This window comes from Myotis myotis, unplaced genomic scaffold (assembly GCF_014108235.1).
Source record: "Myotis myotis isolate mMyoMyo1 unplaced genomic scaffold, mMyoMyo1.p scaffold_m19_p_10, whole genome shotgun sequence".
NCBI classification, from domain to species: domain Eukaryota; kingdom Metazoa; phylum Chordata; class Mammalia; order Chiroptera; family Vespertilionidae; genus Myotis; species Myotis myotis.
In genome coordinates, this window is record NW_023416314.1 from 25,397,115 (window position 1) to 25,422,059 (window position 24,945).

At 41.1% G+C, this 24,945-nt stretch overlaps 1 pseudogene; it reads right to left on the reverse strand.

Moving 5' to 3' along the window:
• Window positions 1-6,102: 6,102 nt before the first annotated feature.
• Window positions 6,103-6,214, reverse strand: LOC118665619 (annotated as a pseudogene).
• Between the last annotated feature and the right edge of the window lie 18,731 nt (window positions 6,215-24,945).

Here is a 24,945-nt window from a genome sequence, read left to right on the forward strand (position 1 = left end):
CTGCCCCTGGTGGTCAGTGTATGTCATAGCGAGCAGTTGAGTAGCCTTAGCATATCATTAGCATATTATACTTTGATTGGTTGTTTGGTTGTTCTGTTCAGTCTATTTGCATATTACCCTTTTATTATTTAGGATATTAGAAAATGCATATTGCACTGAATGTCACTGATCACAAGTAGTTCAAAATGTCACTGTCCTGTAGTTCAAAGACATTGAGATCTTCAGGAGATTGCAGGTAGTGAGACTTTCCTATACCAGTTTACTGTCACACTCACAAATCAAAGTGCAAAGTAAATTGCCTCACTTACTTGACTCACATCATCAAGTAAGATATGAGAGAAAACAGTTTTACACAGATCTCTTATATGCTTTTACCTTCGGTTAGCCTTTGAATAGTCCTCCCTGATGAGGAGCATAATAAAAAAGAATGCTTTCCTTTGCCTTTCAACTGGCTCTGGTAGATGCTTTTATTATGATTTTCTCCTAAAGTATTTACCAATGTTTCCACCTCACCTCCTGTCAATATCAGTGAAATATATAACTATCTTCTTTATAGGTAACTAGTGGCCTGGTGCATGGATTTGTGCGCGTTGAAAGGAAATTAATTAGAAGAAATATTTTAATATCGCTATTCGCCCTTTCTCTATAATAGAAGTGTCAACCAAATTCACGATCCACAATGACAGATGGATACGCATGCATGCAATTGGCACCAGTGAGAGCTTTATATGTATCACGCATGCGCAAGCCATCTTAGCCTTTTATAGATATAGAATGAACTTGCTTAATTAGAACTGCTTTCTGATGTAGCTAAAACTTTTCAAGCCCAGTGAAGCACCCCAACTTCTCTTTCAGGTAATTGTCAACAACACAGCAATAAATATTAGCACGAAGCAGATTATCATTGTAGATCACACAGGGAGAACAAAGGGTAAAATATTTAACTGCAGCAGTATTTGACTATATTCTGCACAGTGAGAACACTTAAGAAGTCATTTTCAAGGTCCACCATTTCTTCTTTTCAGTCGGGTCAAGTTTCTAAACTTTCTAAATCTTCATTTTCTGGCTAATGAAAAGAAAATCGGATTCCACCAAGTTTCCTATCTACCTACTCCAGGACTTCTGTGAGGATCAAATGAGATGAGTTGAGGCACGTGAAAATGCTTCACAGACATTTGGTTAAAGTGTAAAATGTTTGCATCTGACTATAAAGCAAGTTGTGTTCTTGGGCTGAAGAAACTGCAAGGAGGCTAGTCACTAGGGCAGCCGTGGGCAAACTACCGTTTGAAATGAATAAAACTAAAAAAAAAAAAAAGACCGTACCCTTTTATGTAATGATGTTTACTTTGAATTTATATTAGTTCACACAAACACTCCATCCATGCTTTTGTTCCAGCCCTCCGGTCCAGTTTAAGAACCCATTGTGGCCCTCGAGTTGCCCACCCCTGCGCTAGGGAGAGGAAGCTCGGCGTTGCTATGTGACATCATTACCTGGATGGTCAGACACTTAGCATATTAGCCTTTTATATATATAGAAGCCCCAATCTCTGAAGATAGCGAATGCTTTCAATCTCTTTTTTCTACCTGAGTTACTGGGTTTGAGGTCCATAGTATACTACATGATCTTTTTTGTTTCTCTGACTGGGACTTCTTAGATTGTATTTCTAGATGTCCTTCTCCCAACCCCTCAAGATCTACTCTTTAGTTTTCTCCCACTCAGTTGGCAGCAGTAAGCTTCATGGTTGAACTCCTTGCCCTTTCCCTCCTTGGTCAGTTAAATGGCATCATCTAATTCATGGTATACCCTCATGTGTAAGGGTCTCACCTCTTCTTCCTGAGGACAATCTGCTTTCAGTTGTACAGGAAGAAGTCTACTTTTCCAGGGACCTCACAATCCCACTTCATCTTTATTTGACTTGTTCTCATGAGAAACCTAATGAAAACTTTTTTCTGGGTACAGTCCCACATATAGAGAAGATATTGCATTATTTGTGGTATGCATGCCCTCCCCCCTGATAGTTTTCAAATCCCTATGGGGAGTCAGATGGTATCTTATTCATGTTTTTATACCCTAAAATATTGACTACATTTCTTGCACAGAGTAAGAAAAAAAATTTCTTTTGCTTTAAGAAAATATCTATATCTGTAATCTGTGAAGGATGCCAAAGTTTCTACACTAAAATTAACTATGGGCCTTTACCACTGACTATTGGTTTCCAGGAAAGATTAAATGAGTGATCTTGACTTACATATCTAAAATTTCTCTACATTTTTCTATTGCCAAAATGAGTAATATTTTGCTTATTAAATTAGTTTCAGATTAGATATATTCAACTTCTATGTTCTAGAGGTTCCTTTGTTATTTTGTCTTTTGATAGTCCTATGACTCTCTCAAGGGTGAGGGGAGTTTGAAAACTGGAATTACAGAGCAATAAACAGTTACTTTCCTCTCTTTTCTTAGAAGTGGAACTACTCTCAAACTGTATTCTATCAGAGTTTGGTCATCGAAAGTATTTCTCTCTTACATAGTAGGCTACAAATTTGGAAGGATTTCAAGCCTCAAAATGGGACCCAGCGTGGCCACAAGCTGAATGGCATTGAGTGATTTGCAACCCCTCTCAGTTTGTTTCAACATATGAAAAGTGATGGGTGATAATAATATCCACTCACCAGGATTGTCATGAAGAAAAATAATACATATGAATGTACTTCCTAAACTACAAAATACCTTTTAAGTGGGGGATATTGTTATAATTCTTGGCTTTTAAAATAAGACAACATCCACACTTTTGATAGTCAATTTAAATGTAGTGAATAAACTGTAATTATCTATATAGTTGTTAGTCTGTTTAAAATGATATGGAATCAGAAGTTTTATACTCATTGAGAAAAATTACTAAGTGCAATCTATGTTCTTATAGGACCTTTGCTCTAGGATTATTACCTCATAGTATGACTCTTCTAACTTTTGACCTATTATAGAATCTGTAACCACCAGATTTTTTAAAACTTAAATTAGCATTGCAAATTTATGCAGCTGAATTGGATCTCAAGAATGATGGTGGTCTGAACAAATCAATATTTTTAAATGTGCAGAAAATTGAAGATATAAGTTTAGTGCCTTTTTCAGAATTAGAAATCGTGATCCCTGGTTTTTCACTTCATCAAGCTAATAAATTAATAGAGTAGGATCCTATGCTTAGCAAGGGTTTTACTCATTTATAATTAGGAATTGGAGGAAAACTCATTTCATGTAATTGAAAGCAGAGAGGATTTTTCATTAGAGAACTCAAATTTGAGTCCTAGCTCAACCACACTTTAGTTATGGGATTCATATCTAGGCAAATTATCTAGCCCTATGAATTTCATCTTCCTCAATCATTGAATTGTTTATGAGAACCAATGGAAACAGTATTCATTCACTTAGTCTATATATGTGTTTACATATATATGTAATTTAGCTTGTAAGGTATAAGAAAGGTCTTATGATTAAAGGAATAGCAATAATACCTACCCAGCTACTCCTCACTCCCCCCAAAATTACAGCATTGATTAAAGAGCCTACCTGTTATACTTCAGCAGAAGAGGACACCTTCAGCCTCTCTCTTGAAGTCTAGTAAGTGGCCCAAAACACTTAATAGTGGTCTACCTACTAATATAACTCTAGTCAGGAAAATAAGACATTAAAACCATAAAAGAAAAATTAAAATCAAATTTTAAACCAGAAATTCAAAATCTTATGATAGAATTTGGCAAAAAAAAAAAAAAAAAAAAATGAGGTGTGTGAAAAGAGAGCTGTTCAATTTCAGTAATGAAAATAAAAGATGAAAATCAGCCTTAGAATAGAAGTTAAATGAAATATAAAGGAAAAATAAAAATAAGTATAGAATTTAGACCATGGAGTTCCAACATATGTGTAAGTGGAACCCCTAAAATAAAAAACAAACTATTATGATTACAATAAAAGAAAATTCTCTAGAATACAGTTGTCCAAAACTATATTTTGAGAGCATCTAATGTAACCAGGAAAAATTAATGCTGGACAGTGGACTTCAAGACATATATCACTAAAACTATTAGATTTTAAGATAAAATTTTCAGAGTTTCCAAGAAAACTATCATGTCATTTACAAAGAAAAAAAAAATTGATTGGTATAGGACTTTTCAGCAGCAAGCTACAAAGTAAGGCAACATTTGAGCATTTAAAAATAACTTATTAAACTAAAGAAAGTGGGAGACAAGCCATTTTACATTAGCCAAGATATTATTTAAGGATCAGGATATATAATTTTATGCATATAATAAAAAATAATGAGACAAGACTGAAAGTTTGGTAAGAAATGAAAACATTAAAGAAAGCATGAGATTTCTTTGTCTTTTTATATAGTTTTGAGTTTTGAACAAGGTTAACATTTTAACTATTCAAAAATATTTATACATTAAGGTGGGTAAAAAAAAAAAAGACAAACCCCCTAAATTTGTATACAAATATAGATAAATGATACTAAGTGTAATCAAATTAATAATACAAAGGAAAAAGGATTTTGTAAAGTTATATGTATACCCTAATGGACACAATCTTAAAACAAATCATACTATGAAGAGATTTTTACTTTACTTATATGATTTAGTTTGATTATGCTATTAGTATAGTAATCTAAAAATATTTCTTATTAAGAAAGTATATAAATATGTTTATGAGAACCTGGTATCTCACTGTAGGAGGAAGGATATTAAAAAATAAACACTAAATAAATGAGAAAAGGAAAAGCTTTCCATAGAAAATGATCAAATCATACATGTAGAAGTAAAGGTAAAATTAGAAGAAGCCATCTTTTCACAACATCCATTGTAGTAATTGATTTGGCAATGATTATCTGCTTAAGATAATATAAAAGTGTCAACTCAAATGTTACTTTACTAAAGGCCTGGTGCACAACAATTTGTGCACTCGCGGGGGGAGGAGGGGTGTCCCTCAGCCCGGCCTGTACCCTCTTGCAGTCTGGGACCCTTCGGGGGATGACCACCTGCTGGCTTAGGCCGGCTCCCTGAGGGATTGGGCCTAAGATGGCAATCAGACATCCCTCTGGCAGCCTGGCAGCCCTCAGGGGATGTCCACTTGCCAGCGGGGAGCAGACCTAAGCCTCAGTCAGGCATTCTTAGCACTGCTGAGGAGGCAGGAGAGGCTCCCACCACCACTGCTGTACTGGCAGCCATCAGCCTGGCTTGTGGCTGAGCAGAGCTCCCCCATGTGGGAGCACACTGACCACCAGAGGGTAGCTCCTGCATTGAGCGTCTGCCCCCTGGTGGTCAGTGTGTATCATAGTGACCAGTCATTTCCAGTCTTTCTGCTGTTAGGGTCAGTTTGCATATTACCCTTTTGCTATATAGGATAGAGGCCTGGTGCATGGGTGGGGGCCAGCTGGTTTGCCCTGAAAGGTGTCCCGGATCAGGGTGGAGGTCTTGCTGAGGTGCCTGGCCAGCCTGGGTGAGGGGCTGATGGCTGTTTGCAGCTGGTCACACCCCCTTCAGGGTGGGGGTCCCCACTGGGGTGCCCGGCCAGCCTGGATGAGGAGCTGAGGGCTGTTTTCAGGCTGGCCACACCCCCTTTAGGGTGGGGTTCCCCACTGAGGCTCCTGGCCAGTCTGGGTGAGGGGCTGAGGGCCGTTTTTAGGCTGGCCAGCGACTAAAGCTCCCAGCCTCTCTTTTATTTTATTTTATTTTTTTTATACTGGGATTTATTTACCTTCTATAATTGAAACATTGTCATTTCCAGAGCTCAGAGCCAGGCTGCGGCAGGTGGAGAACCTTGGCTTCCTCCATCACTGGAGCAAGCAAGCCTCCTGCTCGCTTCAGCTGCGTGTCTGCTGGTCGCCATCTTGGTTGGCGATTAATTTGCATATCACCCTGATTAGCCAATGGGAAGCGTAGCAAAGGTATGGTCAATTACTCTTTTTGTCTTTTATTAGATAGGATTATTAAAAGTGGAAGAAAAGCTACCATCTCGCCTTCATAATGGATGAACTGGCAGACAGCACCTTAACCAAATGTCTGAATTTAACATGACTGGTAATGGCACAAATTGTCATGATGTTCCTCCCAATGTGATGCACTAAGGACAAACTATCACCTATGTAGTATTCTTGCTAAAAATATATTAAACTGATAAGAACAGATACTACACTTGATCTTAGCCAAAAGGCCGAGAAGCGATTAAAATATATTTCACTTGAATCTGTTTAGACAAGTAAAAGTGAAGGAAATTTGATCAATGAACTTCTACAGATGCCTCAAAAAAGTTAGTGTCAAAAAAGACCTAAATGATGATGACAATAACAGAACACAGGCTAGCAAATGTCACTAGATTAAAAAAGAAATAACAAGTAAATAAAATATGTTGATTGGAGACAATGGGAAGCAGATATAAAAGTAATTTGGGACAGTGAGGAAATATGGATATGAATATGTCCTTTATACAGAAAATAGGACTGTAGCAAAGTTAAATTTTTGAGTGGATGTATTCTATTGTGATTTTTAGGATAACTCCTTCTTAGAAATTGTATGCAAAAGTATTTGAGGTTGAGTGTCACATGTCTAAAACTCTTCTCAATGTTTCACCGTCTTCCCCCACAAATATATTTATCTGTGTGGATACTGGGGTATGTACGTGTGTATGGTGTGTGTAAATAAAGGGGAAGATTATTTGGAAGTTCATTGCATAAGTGTTTCAATTTTTCTGTAGATTTTAAAATGTCAATATAAAATTTGATTAAAGTAGTGAATATTATTTCTATGAGTACTATATTTTAGAGATACATTTGCAAAATTTTTATGATACAATATTTTCTTTCCTTAAATAATAATAATGAAGATGATAATAATATTGTAATGTTTACTATGCATTAGGCACTGCTGTTCTAAGCACCTTACATAGTGTATGTCATTGAACTTCACAAACTAAGCACAGAAAGATTAAGAAACTTATTAAGGACTACATAACTAATGAAGAAAAGACCTATTATTTAAATAAACAGGCTTAATGTAGAACTTCTCTCTTAAAAGTCACAGGTGGCATAGTTCAGAGTAATATGCTGTAATTGCAATGTCAGTATTGGTTTGTACAGGTCTTTTATATCAAATATGCTAGTATGTATGTGTGTTTGCATATTTACATATATGCATGCATGCTTATGTATGTATATATGTGCATATATTCACACACACGTACACATATATGCACATCATGAGAAATAAGGTGTTGGATATCTATACTCCTTGTTCTGATGTGAATCTTTAAGATAACAAACAGGGCCAAGGCGTGTAGTTCAGAATAAAAGGCCAGGGAGCAAAGCAAATGCATCTTGTTTCTATGACGTGGTTAGTGTTAGAAGTTTGACATTCAGGAGTCATAAATGATTGGTGAGTTACCTCAGCAATATTGAGATAAAATTTCCATTCATTGATTCAATCCATGTTAACATGCATTTATTGAAGGCATATGTGCTATGCATTGTGGAAGCCAGGTTTACACTGATGATTAAATAAATATATCTTTGCCCTCAAATATCTCATAGACTATAAATAATTATGATGCAATTATAATTTTTGGTTTAAAGGAATTACCAAATTCTCATGGTTTAAAAGGAATTACCAAATTATTATGAGAATCCAAAAAATTCTGATGTGGTCATTAGTTGTCAGTGAAACTTTTATTTTTTTAAACAAAGATAACGCTTAATTCAGCCTTGAGAGTAAATAAGAATTTTATAGAAGTGGCATCCTTTACCTGTCTATGAATTTTAATAAAATATGTTTTTAAAATATATATAAATGACATAAGCAATCCAAATTCATGAAAGTGTTGAGAACATAAGATATGCTTCTGCAAAGAAGACTCGGAAGGATCCACTTAAAAATAAAAACAAAAAGAAGAAGAAAAGGAAAGAAAAAAACACACACAAGGATAATATCTCTCCATAACTGCTCCTATCGACCCAGTGGACACCTTGGCCCATAATTTATCTGCAAAAAGGAAGATTAATAGGTTTAATTTTATTTATTTAAAACTTTCTAACCTGACAGAGGACTTGATTTTAGTTAGATATCACCAGAAAAGATTTTAAGGAATCACTGATGTCCATAGTGGGGGAACAGCCTTAGGATTCTTGATCTTTAAAACATCTGCAAGTTTATCATGGAACTCTCAACAAAATAAAAATGATGGTCCTGGCAGAATTTCCATCCATATTCAAACCAAGAATTAGATCATCTGATAACAATGAAATGTGTGACTCCACTAGCTGGCTGAAAACTGTGAAATGCATTTCAGTGGAGCCCACATTATCTTTTGAGCTGAGGTATATAAGATCCATTTCTTCCTGGGAACCAAAGCAAATTTAGCAAATCTGACTTTCAGAGTAGCTACAGGAGAATCTCTCACCCCTACTGTGCAGTGGATGCTCTCTAGCTCTGGACATAAAGAAAGAACCACAAAGATTCAGGCTTTAGGGTTTGCTCTTCTGTGACTGATGTTTCTGCCATTGTTTTTAACCTCTTCTATTTTCCTGCCAAAAGTTCACTTTCAGAGGTATTGGCCAATTTGCCCTTCTCCATCTAAAACAGTGATTACTTATTGCTTGAAGTAAGATATGCGCTGCACTTTCTTGCACTCATGTGAACCATTATTTTTTGTTATGTTGTCTGATGTAAAATGTTTCCTTCTGACATTTTATTTTCAGGCTGTTTAGGTTTTAATATTGTTGTAATTTCACTGGTCCAAATTTATTTATGTAGCTAACAGATTGTAAGGGTTGTTTCTTTTTTCTGTTCGTGTTGATTATTCTGTAAATAATGTAATGCTCACCTAAGACAGTTAACTGAGAAATAGTATTAACTAAGTATTTCATCACCATAAAAGGTTTATTCAGGGAAAAGAAAGGATTGCAAGGAGTGCATGCAGTGCATGCATACATGGCAAGTCACACACACTTACCGCCCTGTGTGCCAAAATGGAGAGCAATTTATAGAAGACAAAAAGGAAGTTAAGTGGAGGGGCAGTTACTACCATAGAGCTTTATTTTAAACAGTTCTTCCCATAGGATTCTCATGATATAGAGCAGCGGTTCTCAACCTGTGGGTCGCGACCCCATTGGGGGTTGAACGACCCTTTCACAGGGGTCGTCTAAGACCATCAGAAAACAAATATATAATTACATATTGTTTTTGTGATTAATTACTATGCTTTAATTATGTTCAATTTGTAACAATGAAATTGGGGGTCACCACAACATGAAGAACTGTATTAAAGGGTCACGGCATTAGGAAGGTTGAGAACCACTGATATAGAGGATTATAGGGGGGAGAACTTGTCCCCCATAAGCCCTAGTTCCTCCCACAGACCCTCTTGACTGATTATGTGTTTGTAGCAAGAAAATTACAATTGCATTATGCAATGGTTTTAGTTCTATTAAGAAATGTTGAGATTATTGAGGACATTATTCTTAACTGAGGCACGGTGCACAAATTTTTGTGCACTCAGCAGGAGGTCCTTCAGCCTGGCCTGTGCCCTCTCACAGTCTGGGACCCCTTGTGGGATGTCCACCTGCTGGCTTAGGCCCACTCCCCGGGGGATTGGGCCTAAGCTGGTAGACAGACATCCCTCTGACAGCCCTTGGGGGATGTCCTCTTGCCAGTGGAGAGCAGGCCTAAGCTGCAGTCGGACATCCTTAGCGCTGCTGAGGAGGTGGGAGAGGCTCCTGCCACCACTGCTGTGCTGGCAGCTGGCAGCCTGGATTGTGGCTGAGCAGAGCTCACCCTGTGGGAGTGCACTGAGCACCAGGGGGCAGCTCCTGCATTGAGCATCTGCCCATTGGTGGTCTGTGTGTGTCATAGTGACCAGTCATTCCCAGTGGTTCTGCTGTTTGGGTCAATTTGCATATTATCCTTTTATTATATAGAATAGAGGCCTGGTGCACGGGTGGTGGCCGGCTGGTTTGTCCTGAAAGGTGTCCCAGATCAGGGTGGGGGTCTTGCTGGGGTGCCTGGCCAGCCTGGGTGAGGGGCTGATGGCTGTTTGTAGGCTGGTCAAGCCCCCCAGTGGGGACCCTCACACCATGGGGATGTGGCCAGCCTGGCTGAGGGGCTGAGGGCTGTTTTTAGGCTGGCCACACCCCCTTCAGGGTGTAGGTCCCCACTGGGGTGCCTGGCCAGCCTGGGTGAGGGGCTGATAGCTGTTTTCAGGCTGGTCAAGCCCCCCCAGTGTGGATCCTCACCCCATGGGGGTGTGGGTCCTTACTGGGGTGCCTGGCCAGCCTGGGTGAGGGGCTAATGGCCGTTTTCAGGCTGGCCACGCCCACCGGTGACCCAAGCCCCCAGCCTCTCCCTTTTTTTTCTCTGGGATTTATTTATCTTCTATAATTGAAACTTTGTAGCCTTGAGTGGAGCCGAGGACTTGCCAGGGCAGGCGGGAAGCTTGGCTTCCTTCATCTCCATCACCAGGGCAACCCAAGCTGCCTGCTCTCTCCAGCTCTGTGGCTGCTGCCATCTTAATTGGGTTAATTTGCATACTTGCTCCTGATTGGTTTGTGGGTGTGGCTTGTGGGCATCGCTTGAGCGTAGCAGAGAGATGGTTAATTTGCATGTTTTTTATTATATAGGATTCTCAAAGAAGCATACGGTAGAACATAAATGATTAAATGCCTTGGATTATCATCATTTGTAAGAAAATTAGTTCAGCAATTCAATGCGCATATTTTAAAGCATCATCTTCTCCAGAGTTGGTTTCATGGCCCTTCATGGGGTCATTGTGGATCAAGATGAGGGAGAACGATTATAATTTCTACTTAATGACTTTCTACAAAATTAGGATAAAAATAAAACCATGTATAGTTTGAATTCTAAAAATTGCCTATTAGGATTATGCGATGGAGAGACAAAGAGGTGACTTTATTGCTTCTCTGTGTGGCTCGGTTGGTTGAAGCATCGTCCTGTACTCGGAAAGGTCACGGTTTTGATTCCCAGTCAGGGCACATACCCAGGTTGTGGGTTTGTTCCCTGGTTGGGGTGCATGCAGGAGGCAACTGATGGATGTTTCTCTCTCCTTTTCTCTTCCTCTTGCTCTCAAATAAATAAAAATATTTCCTTGGGTAAGGATTTTCTTCAAAAGAACATTAAAGTGATTATTAAGAAAATGCCTATCACTTGTTCTCCATCTCCAAAAGGAGAGGGAGCTAAGCAATATGTGGAAATCAAACTCACCTGTTGGAAGGCAGGCAGCCAGATGCCGAGACCTGTGATGACTTTCCTTTCTGTGGTGACAGATAATAAAATGATCTGCTTTAAGAGCATTGAACTATGTGCAGGCTTTCAGAAGGGTTGAGACTATTCACAGAACAATTTCAATATTTTTTAATGAATTTCTCGATACATATAAATGAAGTTATTAACCTTCCATCATAAAAGCATATACTTTTGGTTGTTTGTCTACTAGTTGTGGTTCATTTACATTCTTCCTCAAGGCAGGCTGTCTGGAACTCTTGGGGCAAGCAAACTTGACTCACAAGGGGTTTGAACTAATAACCCTTGATTCATTAGCACCAAGCAAATTGAGCTAGCTACCTGAAACTTCCCTAAGAGGGAAGTTAATCTAGATTTCAATATATAATTTGTTGGAAGCAAAGAAAGTAGAAATAATAAATTATAGAGCCCTCTTGCTTTATTAGGATTCTATGAGTCCATAAAGGAGTCATATAGAAAGATGTGAATAGATTTTTCCATACTTGACAAGTGAATCTTTTAGAATAATGCAAAGGTTTTAGAGCCCAAACTGAAATGACTAAAGCATACAGAAAGGAAAGGTTATTTTCTTTCTGACCTGATTTGCAGATCCAAAAATGCAACTTACTGTTGCTTTTTCATTAAGCCACTAGCCACCATGATAACCACTTTATATTATTACTCAACCTGGTCAGCAATTGAGCCAGTTTTCAAAGTGTAACAGTTTTAGAAAAGAATTCTAACAAAAAAGAATTCTCCAATAAAAAGATAAGCATTTTCCAGAATGAATGGCTTGGCTTAAAACCTTCCTGGTTAATATAAAAGCAGAAGATAAATCAGATATATTCCCGCTGTGGAGCAAGTAGAAGGTGGTAGTGTATTTTTGCAGGCATAGAAATAGGAATTAAATAATCCATGTATCTTCTGTCTGCAAAGTGAGTAAACCTTGGAGAGCAGGACTTGAAGTATTGACTTCAGAGAAGAAAGCCCCCAGTAAATGGAAGACTGGAGAATGGCAGCAAGGAGCTGAGTATCAGTCTGGTCCAACTGAAGGGAGTGCTAATACTAAGAGGAGTTGAGATAAACTGGGACTGAAGAGTTTGCCCACCAAGAAAGTGAGTAGATAATACAATAGTTTATTTCTACCTGCATTTTCAAGCATTCTGTTAGACACGACAGGGGGAAGACTTTCTTGCAATTTTGTAAATGCTTCCCAGAGGAAAGAACATGAGACAGCATAGATGCCTTTTATAAATGTCAAGTAACTACATGAGTGGATGGTATCGTATATAGCAGCTGGGGAAGACTGCTATTAGAATATGAATATGGAATATCCTTTTGAGAATGACCATTTTTCCTTTAGTGGAGGACATTTTTCTCCTATGCAGAGCTATAACAAAGTTCCTTGATTATGGGCTCAGATGAACCATCTGCAGCTTGGGACATTGGGAAAGACAGACAAGAAAGGCTGGTCAGATTCCCCACTGCCTTTGACCTCTCTAGGGGTCAGGAAAACCATGAGGGTATGTCGCATTTTCTCTGAGCCCTGTTGTGTAGAGCCTGATGACAGAATGTGAACCTCAAGTATAACAGGCTCTTGACTTTCACATTTAACTGTTTGGTACTCTGGAATCCTTAGGAGACCTGTCCAGTTTTCTAGATTATAATTTTCAAATGCTCTTTCCAACAGTGAAGGTATCATTCCCCGCCCCTGCTCCCCAATATAGTTTAATTAGGAAACCTGGCCCTGGCTGGTGTGGTTCAGGTGGTTGAGAGTCATTCCATGCACAGAGAAGTTTCTGGTTCGATTTCTGACCAGGGCACATGCCTGGGTTGTGGGCTAGATCCTCTTTGGAGAAGTGTCTATACAGCTCCTTTACTCATATTTTAACTGAATTGTTTTTTGTCTTTTTTTGTTTTTGATTTTAGTTGTGTAAGTTCTTTATAAATGTTTGATATTAGTCCCTTATCAAATGTATCATTGGTAAGTATGTTTTCCCAGTCAGTGGGTTGTCTTTTCACTTTGTTGATGGTTTCCTTTGCTATGCAACAACCTTTTAGTTTGATGCAGTCCTATTTGTTTTTGCCTTTTTTGGCTTTCTTTTGTTTCCCTTGCCCAGAGAGAAACAAATGGGACTACATCAAACTAAAACTGATGCCAGTTTTACTTATTGTAGGCTTCATTTTAAGTGTAGTAGTGGAATTAACACCACACATGAGTCCTGTGAGCTCTCCTTCTTAGTAACCAGTTAACTTCCGCAAACTCAGTATTCCTTTAAGCAAAATGAGAAGAACCCTGTGTGAATAGTAGATAGTGGAGGGAGCATGGATTTTGAGGTCCCTTTGTGAAATTGACCAAATGACTGAACTTTCTGAGCTTCAGGTTTTACATTCAGAATCTAAACTTATGTCTAAGAAATTATCTCTAAGTAAAAAGGCATTAACTTTTGTTTGTGGATCTTAAACTAACTATTGGGTTTCTTAACAGCATTTTGTTGTTTTTTGAAGTCTTTTGTTGTTGTTGCTTTGAATATACCATATGTCTGTCAGGATGAGGTGAGGTTGTGCTGAGGTAACAAATAATACGAATTCTTCAGTTGCTTACAAGAGCACAGAAGGCTTCTCATTCATGCTCATCATGAGTCACCTGAGGCCCTGCTCCACCTTATTTTCAGTTGGGAGCCCAGACTTGGAGAGTCTCTGTCTGCAACATTACCACTTATTGTAGCAGTGGGAAAGGAGATATGGAAAAGCCCATACTAGCTTTTTTAAGTTTCTGCTCAGATGTGACATGATGTTACTGCTACCTAGATGTTATTTGCAAGGCATGCCACAGAAGTCTTAATAGATATCCCTTTAACAATGCCTAAGTGCACATGTGCACACACAGGTAGGACTAAGAAACACAAAGAAAAAAGCCAATCTCTATTCTAATGAATCCTCAATCTAGCAAAGAAGACAGGTATATTGTGCTTTATTTGTCTAATTAAAGAATTTGAGGCACAAGTGAGAATGAAGGTAGACATTATTTTTTATTTTTACATTTTTTAAGACTTTAGTGAAGCTCTAGATCAGTGGTCAGCAAACTTATTAGTCAACAGAGCCAAATATCAACAGTACAACGACTGAAATTTCTTTTGAGAGCCAAATTTTTTAAACTTAAACTATATATAGGTAGGTACATGGTTATTAACTTAATTAGGGTACCCCTAAGGCTTAGGAAGAGCCACACTCAAGGGGCCAAAGAGCTGCATGTGGCTCGCGAGCCTCAGTTTACCGACCATGGCTCTAGATCATGCCTTTATCGATGACATTTTTTTTTGTTTCTTTGATATTATTTTTTAAGGGCAATGTTAGACATATCCATCTTGCTGCATCATGACTGAAGCATAGTTTTTGTAAATTAATCTACAAAATGTTAAAAACCACAAGTAATAGGTCTTTCATTGCCGCAGTCATTCAACCTTTACTTTTTCCTAAGCGGGAAAACAGAACCATTCTCACAGATGGAATGCCAGTCTCAGAGCTTTAGTTGCACTGATCAAACTGTATCACTTTGTTAAGTAAAATACGTTTAGAAAGCTAATCCTCATTTTGAAGTAGCTACTGTACTATTTCTATTAAAGTATTATTAAAAATGTTAATGTGACTAGTTTTACTATTAATTACTTGATAACAATAAATCCATGATACAGTGTTGATCTTACACAGCACTGAAGGATGTGATATTTAGTTAAAATATACTAGGCATTGTCTACCTGTGTCCAATTGCTCTGATTGTACACTTCTTCTTAAAATTTAAGACACCATAACATTCTTCTGTAGTTGGCCTTGAAATAATGGAGAGAATGCTCCAGGTGCCACCTTTCATTCAGTTGTCTGAAGCTTTCTCCTTCTGTCCTCCCCCATACTCAACCTGTTGGCTTTGCATGTCTAATCACCTTCTGCCTAGCATCCCTCTCACAGATGACCTAGGTAGCTGCATGTGTTTCTCTTCTTTACAGCACTTCCTTAGGCTTCTGTCTCACTTACCGGGTCTGTGTGCCATGATCAGAGCCTGTAATTATGTGATGCCATTATCCAAACTCTTCAAAAGTCCAGTCCTGAGCCTGTGGTGGTCTTATGGTTCAGCACACACTTCCTCCTCACTTTCTTCAATCATAGGGCAGCATTGCCCTTCACTGATCCCCTTGAAGTTAGATATAGCTGTGTGATGTTCTTTGACCCATGAAATGTGAGCAGTAGAGGTGTGTGTCACATGTTACTGGGAGTTTTTAAGAGCCATTGCCAAATTGACATTCCCAACTTCCTATCCTAGTCATCAGTGAAGTTGGGATCCCAGTCACTTTGGGCCACTGAGTGACTGTGAAAGCAGTGACAGCTTACAAACCTTCATTGGACATTTAGTGTGTATGAAAAATCAATGTCTGTTATTTTTAAGCTATTGAAATGTGATTTTATTTGTTACTAGGGGTCCAGCGCACAAATTCGTGCACATTGAAAGGAACTGTGGGCCGCGAGGCTGCGGTGGGCACAGGGACGGGTCTCGGCCCATCCTCTGCGGCTACCGCCTGGCCCCTCCCACCATGGCCCCCATTCCCCTATCTGCCACAGCCCCGCTCCTGATGGCACTGGCCCCACTCACACCCGCTGACGGTGCCGAGCGATCAGGATTAGCACCCGGCGCTGGCAGCAGGTGTGAGTGGTGGCTCCAGGGCCAGCTGCGGGGATGAGTGGGGCTGGCGCTGACAGTGGGTGTGAGAGGCAGCTCCAGCAGTGGGTGAAAGCAGGGCCATGGACAGCAGCTGGTGCGAGAGGTGGCTGCTGGCCCAGATTGCCGCTCAGGAGCAGGGGAAGGTGGAGAAACCCTGAGGGGTGACTGGGGTCAGAAAGTGCCCCACTGACAGTGCCAAGCGATTGGGGCCGGTGCTGGACACCGGCAGCGGGTGCAAGCAACAGCTCCGGCCCTAGCAGCAGGTGCCAGCAGCATGTGCGAGTGCCCGGTGGGACCGCGGGACACAGGAGCAGAGAATTTTCAGTAACCAACAGAGGCTCGCCCCAATGACAGCCACTGGCCTCTGCCTTGGTCTGGCGCCCCTGCTCACCTGCTTCACCATCCTGCTGTGGCCAATGCCCACCATGTCTGTGCTCTGCTGCCTGCTGCCGATGCCAGCTATATTCCCCGTGTGCCCCTGGTAGTCAGCACACGTCATAGCGACCAGTTGTTCAGTTGTTCAGTTCTGCTGTTCAGTCTATTTGCATATTAGGGATATATATATATATATATATATATATATATCTCCTATCTAATAATAGAGAAACATGGTAATTAACCATAACTTCGCTACCCTTCCCATTGGCTAATCAGCAAGATATGCAGATTAACTGACAACCAAGATGGCAGCCGGGAGCCAGGCAGCTGAAGCGAACAGGAGGCTTGCTTGCTCCAGTGATAGAGGAAGCCAAGATTCCCCACCTGCCGCTGCCGGCCTCTGAGCTTGCATTCTAAGCAACTATGTTGCAATTATAGAAGTTAAACAATCCCTAGAAACCTGCTTTCAGCCATCAGAGCTGAAGCGAGCAGGACCGCAACAGTGTTACAATTATAGAACCCAAACAAACCCAGATCCCTGCTTTCAGCAGCCAAGGTCTCAGAGCTGGAGCCGAGCCTCAGAGCTAAAGCCGGCTCTCAGCTCCAGTGACAGCCATAGAAGGTAAATAAATCCCAGAATAAAAAAAAGAAAAAAAAGAATAAAAGGAGAGGCTGGGAGCTTCAGTCACCCGCCAGCCTGAAAACGGCCCTCAGTCCCTCACCCAGACTGGCCAGGCACTCCAGTGGGGACCCCCATCCTGAAGGGGGTGTGACCAGCTGCAGACAGCCATCATCCCCTCATCCAGGCTGGCCAGGTACCCAAGCGGGACCCCCACCCTGATCCGGGACACCCTTCAGGGCAAACCAGCTGGCCCCCACCCATGCATCAAGCCTCTATCCTATATAGTAAAAGGGTAATATGAGAACTGACCCTAACAGCAGAAAGACTGGGAATGACTGGTCACTATGACACACACTGACCACCAGGGGGAAGACACTCAATGCAGGAGCTGCCCTCCGGTGGTCAGTGCGCTCCCACATGGAGGAGCTCTGCTCAGCCACAAGCCAGGCTGATGGCTGCCAGTATAGCGGTAGTGGTGGGAGCCTCTCCTGCCTCCTCAGCAGCGCTAAAGGTGTCCTGACTGCAGCTTAGGTCTGCTCCCCGCTGGCAAGTGGACATCCCCCGAGGGCTGCTGGGCTGCCAGAGGGATGTCTGATTGCCATCTTAGGCCCAATCCCCCGGGGAGTGGGCCTAAGCCAGCAGGTGGTCATCCCCTGAGGGGTCCCAGACTGCTAGAGGGCACAGGCCGGGTTGAGGGCCCCCCCCCCGCCCTGAGTGCACAAATTTTTGTGCACCAGGCCTCTAGTATATAGTGTTTATCCTCTCATGCTTGGTTATCTGCACAGACATCTGTTTTAGAATGAGAGTTCATATCCTATCAATTTATGTTGATCTTTTTCTGTTCTTTTTAATTCTCACATCATTAAAAAAAGGGAAAAAGCCCTCAATGCAGAATTCTGTCTCTGATTGGAAAAAAATTCCAGAAAGGTAATTTTTAACATGTTTAGATAAATATCTCATTTAAGTTTCTTCTAAATATTATCTGCAGAGAACTTCAGCGCCAGAATGATTGCATCTCTAAGAAATATTTTGGCATTTGCAAACCCAACATAAACTTGGTATTGGAATTTGCAGATCATTCTCAGAGCATAAGATTAAAAGAAAGAGCCTTAAAAGTGTTCAGCTGGTATACATCAGCATCTTCCCTTTAATAACAGAAGGGAGCAAGGCTGAAGCCTTACAACTTTGGTATTTTATATAAAGGAATGATGTTATTTATCCCCAGATCACTGATTTTTATCGGTCTTAAGTCAATTTCCTAAAGTTTTTGATGACTTTTATGAAAAAGTAGGTGGTCTAGACTGGTCATAGATCAAATAGGCAGATGTGTAGGTCATAAAAGCAAGGCTTAAAGATTTAGTCTGTTGTGGCTGTATAAAAGGAACTTAAGGCTAAAGGAAAGTGACTGAATAAATCATGCCACTGGACAGTTAATTTAGGCAGAAAAGGCCTGAAGCATTTGCTTAGAACACGCTTCTTTATCATTTTTAGTGTGTGTGTGTGTGTACGTGCCTGTATAATAATCAACACTAGAATTTGCCTTCAAAAAACCAGTATATTTTTATTGATTTCAGAGAGGAAGGGAGAGAGATAGAGAGGTAGAAACATAAATGATGAGAATCATTGATTGGCTGCCTCCTGCACAACCTTAGTAGCGGGCCAAGCCCACACCCGTGCATGAGCCTCAACCGGGATTCGAACCATGACCTCCTGGTTCATAGGTTGACACTCAATCACTGAGCCATGCTGGCTGGGCTGCATTTTGTTTTTGTATGCTGGGGAAGGGGTAGAGAGATTAGTAAAAGGTTCAAATTCCCAGGCAATCTTTGGAACCTTCTTATTCACTGGGTCTCTCGTGGGCACAGAAATCTTATTTTCAAGATCATTCTGCTATTAAAGGCTTTGATTCTAACCTAATTGAGAATAAAATCCAGGCTAATGGAACTTATTGTATGTAGCAGGTGTTCTGTTCATGTCTGTGAAAGCCGGCAGGTAAATACTTACACATTCAGATGCAGATATATCTTCTTGCTGTATTCATGTTTTTTATTTTCAATTCATTAAAAACAGTTAAAGGCTGATTATACATGAATAGATGTAAAAGATACCATTCTTTAGTTAAAAATCTATACATTTTGAGAACTTTGACACATTTCTTGACTCCTCTCTGTCTTGTTTTCTGCATTTTTAATATGTCTTAATAGTATCCATTCTAGATGGTTTTAATTATAGAAGTAGGGAATAATTATTTTCCTTAGCTTAGATTTAACTGTCCGAACTCCTTCTCAAAATCCAAGCACTTTCTCCTGATGCTGTAACTTCCTTCAAAAACCATCTACTCCCTTGTTCTATTTTTTGAGACTTCATCCCCTTTCTCTTCACTTTAAATTTATTTTAGTTGGACAAACAATAATATCAATAAAAATGTTTTTAAAATTTTTATAAAAACTTTTCTATAAATTATTTAAATGTAATCAGTTTGCTATCACCTAGACATAAATAGAATCATAGCATTTAAATGGTAGAAGCCCAAAGTGCATGTAAATATAGTCTAATAGAACCTAATAAATAAAACAGTGGTGCTTCTAAATGAAAAAATAAAATGCTATAAATATAATGATATCTACAAATACCTAGCTCTGAAACTATTTGGACAAGGATTCGATTTTTATGAATAATACAAGAGGCCTGATGCACAAAATTTGTGCAAAGGGCTTGGCCCTCACAGCTGCGGCTGCCATGGTCCTCACAGCTCCAGCTGCCTCAGCTCTTGCAGTCCCGGCTTTGTCCAGAAGGTCATCTGCTGTTCGGTCTAATTAGCATATTGGCTCTATTATATAGGATTTATGTTGTAAACATTCCCATTAATTTTTTAAAAATACCAGCTCATGCCCTAGCCTGTGGGTTCAGTGGTTAGAGCATAGGAAACAACAAAGGGTCTTGGGTTCTATTCCAGTCAAGGGCACATATCTAGGTTGTGGGTTCATCCCCAGCCAGTTGGGTGTGCATGTGGAAGGCAACCAATTGATGTTTCTCTCTCATAGCTCTCTCCCTCTTTCTTCCCTTCCCTCTTCCCCCCTCCTATCCTTCCCTCCCTTCCATTTTCTCTAAAACACAATGGGAAAAATGTCCTCAGGTGAAGATTTACAATATTTATATACACCAAGGTGGGAAAAAGTAGGTTTATGAGTGTATGAGAAACACAGAGTTTATTCTTGTACTTGTATTTATTCTTTTATTATATATTTTCCATACAAACAACTATAAACCTACTTTTGCCAATGCATGTATATACCAGCTCCTCACAATTTGATTTAAGAAACTATTTGAAGGAAGAATACCTGTACAATGCCCAGAAGAACATTTAAATCTAAAAGTATATTAAAAACAGAATGTAAAAAAAAATCTAGGTTGATTTTGTGAAGCCTGTGATTATATGCTGATCAGTTTCTTCATCTACTTTTAAAAATAGCTGATTATGACATTTTGACTTCCCACTAGTTATTTTGAATGAGTTGAAGGTGGACATTGCTGAAAACAAAAACAAAAATGGGCAGGGTAGGAATGTGGGAGAGGCAGTCATCAACAGTTTAAAACTAAAAGAAATGACTCATATATGTCCTCCTACAGAATCCCAAAGTAAATTCTATGAAACTATGTGAAGTAAAGGTGTGTACTCAAGCCTATCCCTACTAAATTTCAGCTAAATCATAGCCCCTGAAATTATAAGAAAATGTTTTACTATTTTTAGGTAGGGAAAGACAAACATTTACCTACTTGTTACTAAGCTCCTCTTTTCCCCCCTCAGTATGCCTTGACAGATGTTAATCATCATCAGTATCAGCAACAGCACCACCTGCATTATCGTCATTACTAGAGGCCCATTGCACAAAATTCGTGCACGATGGGGTGGGTCCCCTCAGCCCAGCCTGCACCCTCTCCAATCTGGGACCCCTCGGGGGATGTCTGACTGCTGGTTTAAACCAGCAGTCGGACATCCCTCTCACAATCCGGGACCACTGGCTCCTAGCTGCTCACCTGCCTGCCTGCCTGATCATCCCTAACTGCCACCCTCCCGATGGCCTGGTCGCCCCTAACTCCCCACCCCTGCCAACCTGGTCACCCCTAACCACCCCCCTGCCAGCCTGGTCGTCCCTCATTGCCCCCCCCCCTGCTGGCCTGGTCACCCCTAACTGCCCCTCTGCCAGCCTGGTTGCCCCACGCAGCCTGCTGTTTGGTCACTTGGTCACCCCTCACTGCCCCCACTGCCAACCTGGTCACCCAACGTAGCCCACTGTTCAGTCGTTTAGTCATCCCTCACTAACCCCTCTGCCAGCCTGGTTGCCCCACGAAGCCTGTTCAGTTGTCTGGTTGTTTTGGTTGTGACGGTTGCTTAGGCTTTTATATATATACTAGAGGCCTGGCGCACAAAAATTTGTGCACTCAAGGGGGTCCGTCAGCCCAGCCTGTGCCCTGTCGCAGTCTGGGACCCCTCGGGGGATGTCCACCTGCTGGCTTAGGACCACTCCCCAGGGAATTAGGCCTAAGCTGGCAGACAGACATCCCTCTGACAGCCCAGGAGCCCTCGGGGGATGTCCACTTGCCAGTGGGGAACAGGCCTAAGCTGCAGTCGGACATCCTTAGCGCTGCTGAGGAGGTGGGAGAGTCTCCTGCCACCACTGCTGTGCTGGCAGCTGGCAGCCTGGCTTGTTGCTGAGCAGAGCTCACCCTGTGGGAGTGCACTGACTACCAGGGGGCAGCTTCTGCATTGAGCATCTGCCCCCTGGTGGTCAGTGTGTGTCATAGTGACCAGTCATTCCCAGTGGTTCTGCTGTTAGGGTCAATTTGCATATTACCCTTTTATTATATAGGATAGAGGCCTGGTGCATGGGTGGGGGCTGGCTGGTTCGCCCTGAAGGGTGTCTCCGATCAGGGTGGAGGTCCCGCTGGGGTGCCTGGGCAGCCTGGGTGAGGGGCTGAGGGCCGTTTTCAGGCTGGTCAAGACCCCAGTCGGGGACCTTCACCCCATGGGGGTGTGGCCAGCCTGGGTGAGGGGCTGATGGCTGTTTGCAGGCTGGCCAAATCCCCTTCAGAGTGGGGTCCCCACTGGGGTGCCTGGCCAGCCTGGGTGAGGGGCTAAGGGCCGTTTTCAGGCTGGCCACACCCCCTTCATGGTGGGAGGTCCTGCTGAGGTGCCTGGCCAGTCTGGGTGAGGGGCTGATGGCTGTTTTCAGGCTGGCCAAGGCCCCTAGTGGGGACCCTCACCCCATGAGGGTGTGGCCATCCTGGGTGAGGGGCTGATGGCTGTTTGCAGGCTGGCCACAGCCCCCAGTCACCCAAGCTCCCAGTGGAGGCTGGCTGGAAGCAGGTATCTGGGATTTATTTTGCTTCTATAATTGAAACTTTGTTGCCTTTTGCGGAGGCCACAGCTGGCCAGGGCTGGCAGGAAGCTTGGCTTCTTCCACCGCCGGGGCAACCATGCCTCCTGCTTGCTCCAGCTCCTTGGCTTCCGGCCGCCATCTTGGTTGGGTTAACACATTGTATGTGGGAAACGTATTTATACGTTTTACGTTGACTGGTAGTAGAGCGGCGCGGGACACGTATTAATATGTTTTTTATAGACTAGCGGTAAAATGCGGGTAACATATAAATACATAAACTAAAGTTATCGTTATTTTACTGAATGTTGCCATTTGCACAAAAAATTAGCAAAAATGGCCCGCGCCACCTGTTAGCGTGCGATAAAAACTACCCGCAAACAATGTGTTAATTTGCATATAATTGCTCTGATTGGTTGGTGGGCGTGGCTTGGGTGTAGCAAAGGTACAGTTAATTAGCATCTTTGTCTTTTATTAGTGTAGATATAAATCATTTTTAAGTGAACTCCTGAAGTTTCAGTAGGTTTGTTGCATATTTAAAGTAACTAAAACAGGCACATGCCCTAACTTCTGGAAGACCACATTTTGTAAATCCATTAGACACTAGAGGCCCAGTGCATGAAATTCATGCACTGGAGGGGGTGGTGGTGCCTCAGCCCGGCCTGCACCCTCTGGAAATCCGGGACCCCTCAGGGGATGTCCACTTGCAGGTTTCTTCTAACTACTTTTAAGATGTTCTCCTTTTTTCTTTGTAGTTTCCCTCTAATGCACCCAGGTATTAATTTTCTTTCTCCTCGCAGTCCAGGACCCCTCGGGGAATGCCTGACTGCCGGTTTAGGCCCGCTCCCTGGGGATTGGGCCTAAGCCAGCAGTCCAACATCCCTCTCACAGTCCGGGACCCCTCACTCCTTACTGCCTGCTGCTCGCTGCTTCTTACCACTCGGCTCACTGCGCCTTAGCACTGCCATGGAGGTGGGAGAGGCTCCTGCCACTGCCACTGTGCTCACCAGCCGTGACCCTGGCTCCTGCGTTGAGCGTCTGCCTCCTGGTGGTCAGTGTGCATCATAGTGCCTGGTCATTCTGGTCGCTCCACTGTAATGGTTGCTTAGGCTTTTTTATATAGGTAATTTATATGCAGTAAATTCACTGGTGTTTACGAGTACACTTATATGAATTTTGACAAATGTATATAGTACTGTAACAACCCAAAACTTTCCTGTGTCCATTTGTAGTCCCTCTCCTCCTCCAGCCCCTCATATCTGGCCACCATTGAGATTCTTGTACATATAGTTTTATGTTTTCCAGAATGTTAAATAAAGAGAATCATCCAATATGTAGTCTATTATTAGCATAATTCTTTTTACATTCACCCATGCTATTTTATGTATCAATAGTTTATTCATTTTTATTGCTGAGTAATTTTTCATTTTATGGTTATACCATAGTTTGATTATCCATGCAGCAGTTGATTGATATCTGGGTTGTTTACAGGTGTGCACATTTATGAGTAAAGCTGATATAAATTTTTGCATACTGGTGTTTGTGTCTAAGTAAAAATATTAAGATAATAAATTAAACTGTATGCCACATGAACTCAATGCCACATGAACATGCAAAGAATATATATAGGACCATAAAACATTTTATTGAGGGAATGATTAATAATTACTTCAATAACAATGTTTTATATAATATATACAGAAAATAAATCATAGGGTGAACTGTTTGTTCATTATCACATATATACATTTGGGATTTATAGTATGATGACATTTATTCTGTTAATAACAACCATCATTAAAAGTATAGGCATGGAGAAAACTGCAAAATAATCATCCTTAGTTATTATTATTAACATTACTAGCATTATTTACATCACAATGGCAATATTAAGACTCTCCTAATTGCTACTTTTCTCCTATTAACATGACTCTTTACTTGAGGCTATAGAAGACTCTAATTGAGTAAGGAAATCATATATTTGCAGAGTGTGAAGAAAATTAAAGGGCTTTAATTATATAATCAGTTCTGTAAACATGTTCCAAAAAATGAGAAGACTCAAGATTTCCATTCTTTCTAAAAATGGTTATGGGGTCCTTACTTCCTTAGTTAACCTCTCCCTTTTCTACTGCTGACCAGGGCAAGAAAAGGACTTCTATAACTAGGAATATTAATCTACTATTAAATAGGCTCCAATAAAAAGACAAAATTATGCAGTAAAGGCATGCTAGTCTCTGTTTTTCCAGACCTCACTACCTAAATTATTGGGAGCTAACCTGGGATGGACTGGCCATACAGATAGTTTTAAATGGTCATATACTCACATGGCTTGGAGATGAGGTTACAGAGAAATGTTTGCTGCTTCTACTAATTCACCCCCTAACCCCTGAGTATATTCTCCAAGTCAACAGAAGCTTTCATGTCCATCATTATACTGAGTGTTTTGATTAGAGATATATATCCTACACTATTTTGGAAACCCAGACATTCTGAAATTTAAAGCAAGGCTATAATAAAATTGTACAGTAATGTTGTCGTAAGTCTCTTAGGGATTCTGTATTTGTTTGACTGTGGCTGAT